Source organism: Pteropus alecto, unplaced genomic scaffold (assembly GCF_000325575.1).
Source record: "Pteropus alecto unplaced genomic scaffold, ASM32557v1 scaffold155, whole genome shotgun sequence".
Lineage (NCBI taxonomy): Eukaryota > Metazoa > Chordata > Mammalia > Chiroptera > Pteropodidae > Pteropus > Pteropus alecto.
Genome location: NW_006438113.1, coordinates 6,128,798 through 6,131,509, shown reverse-complemented (window position 1 = coordinate 6,131,509; position 2,712 = coordinate 6,128,798).

Here is a 2,712-nt window from a genome sequence, read left to right as displayed (position 1 = left end):
ATCTTGGAGAAAGGCAGTTCAAAAGCGTTTCTATGACAGAAGAGTTACCATCTGGTGCCTTCAAAGGATGCTGTTACCAATAAAGGATCCTAATACACACACCTGTTACGAACCCAGCATATGCTTGGTACTTTTACATTCCCAGAGCACCTCTGCAAATAAGTTCCTTTCTCTGTTTTTCACATAAAGGAAAATGAGGCTTCGAGAGGCAAAGTCACCCATCCCAGTGGAGCAGGATTCATTGGAGAAATTCCGACTCCAGTTCTGACTCCTTCTATTGTCGTGTACACCTCACCCTTTGCAGACCTCCGAGTTATGGGGCCAGGGGAAGGAGGGCTTGGGGCTGGGGCTGGGTGTGAGGTCTAGATGTGTGTGGCCAGATAGGAGAAGCCTAGATCTCAGGAACTACAGCCACAGAGCAAGTGGCCATCACCAGACACTTCAGAGCTCCTGTGGTTGCTGCTGGGGAGGGAGATAGGCAGAGTGTTTGTATGTCTGGGAGGTCATATCCTCCAAGTAAACATCCATGAGGGAACTGGGGCTCCTCCCTGTGACTGAGGCCATTTGTTTCCAAGCAGTAAACTGTGGCTGACCTGGAGATTGGCCAATGCTTCCAGGAAGAGACTCATTTGACGTTTCACCAGCTCCAAGGTGTCTGCCCTGAGGGCCTCCTCCAGACCCCCGCTCTGGATATTGGAGCCCTTCTGTGACCACCATCTCTGAGGAGACAGGCCTGAGATGGGTCAGTTTGTTCCAGGGAAGTCTTAGGGAAAATGCAATCACTGTTTACATGTCCCTGTAGAACTAAAATTTAGGGCAGATGAAGCGGATGTGTCCTGGAAACTCCAGAGAAGACACAGAAAGAAAGATTCCAACCCCATATGATGAGAGACTTTAAGTGGTCAGAGATGTCTCTAGAACAAATTCAGGTTACTCTGTGAATGAGTGGGTTCCCTATCATTGGAAGTATATGAGCTAAGACCGAATGTCACCTTGGAGAACAAATGAAGAGGGAATTGGAGTAGCACCTGTGGATCAGGCTTTGTGACCTTCGAAGTTCTCTCCCAGCCCTAGGCTTCCTTCTCTTTTGTACTCCTTCTCTTCCAAGCTTTATTTCCATTCTATTCTTTTTATTCTAGGCAATACTTATATGATGAACACTGTCATTTGCTTCCCGGCATCCTTCTCACCCTCCCAGCATTCTAGGACAGCTGCCACGCAGTTCTGGTGGGACCAGTCCCACACCCAGCACACCCAGGGAGGCCCTGGTTTGCCTCAGTCAGTCAGAATGACCCCATCTCTTGGCACAGTGATGGGTTGCTGGGTGGACGGTAATTGAAGACTAAGGCAATCAGGCAGTATATTCACCTGGACACAGGTTTTGGTTCAGGTGTAGGCATAGGCCCTCAGCAGGACAAACCAGAGTGCAGCCCAGGACTGTCGTGTGATGGCTGTGGGAAGGATTGCTCCCTCTCCTGGTGGGCATGACTGAGGAAGCACACATCTGGTATAACATATGCACTTGGTGCTCTCCCCATATCCCCTGCCCCATTTCCAATTGCCAGCTCTTGTTTACTTTTGGCCTGAGGCTTTTTCTGGCTGCTGGAGCTTTCTCTGCCTGCTCCCGGGGTTGTCAGGGTAACTCTGATACATGGGTCTACATGGTTACCCAAAACTCCTCAATGATTGCGCTCTAGTTTTCCAAAGGTAATTTTCTATATAACCCTTTATGGGCTTTTTCTCTTCTCCATCTCAGTTTCCTATTTCCCCACTAGTATTTCCTAGGAAATAAACTACTTATTCTTATAGCCTTGTCTCAGGATTTGAGGGAATCTAACCTAAAGTACCTGGATTGCTGCTGACAGCCATCCTGAGATCACATGGGAGCCAGCAGCAGGAGGAGACCGGGACCATGAAAGAAAGCAGAGCAGGAGAACAACAAAAACAGGTCCTTGAGGATATTGATGAGCTGTTGGATTTGCTCTTGCTTGAAGTTTGCCTTTCCTCTAGACACTTCGCTTTCATGAACAACAAATTCCCTTCTGGTTTAAGCCAGCTTGAGTTGTGCTTTCTATTACTTGTGACCAAAGTCGTCATGAGTGAAATAATTCACAACATGAAGAACCTCAAGGTTGGCCTTACAGATTGGGGTGAACAGACAGTGAATGCTTGATAATAAGACAGAGAAAGACAGTCAGATGGATGCAGTTAAACTATCAGCTCTGCCATTTAGCAAAGTCACTTACTTTTTCTCTCTAAGGATGTTTCCTTACTTATAAAACAGGAGTAATGTTACCAGCCTTCCAAGGTTATTGTGAGTTTTGAAAAAATAACACTTGAAAAGTAGCGAGTGTGCAGCAAATGTTCAATAAATGGTAGCTATCTTTGATAATAGAGGAAAGAGAAGGAGAAAGAGAAAGGAGAAGGATGAGGAGAATTTTGTCTGTGCCCTTGTAGACTCTATTGAACAGAAGTTCAGAGTTGGGAAGGGGAACAGGGAGTGGTCCAGTCTGGTTGGAATGAGGGATCTCTCTTGGAATGCAGAGAGGAGCTCTGGAGTACTTTCTGAGCACCAGACACTGTTCAGAGCCCTTGTGATTTATTAATTCATTTAATCTTCACAAAAGCTTTGTGAGGTACATACTATTATTACCATCATTGCCACTTTACAGAGAAGGAAACTGTGGCACAGAGAGAGGTTAAGTAACTTGC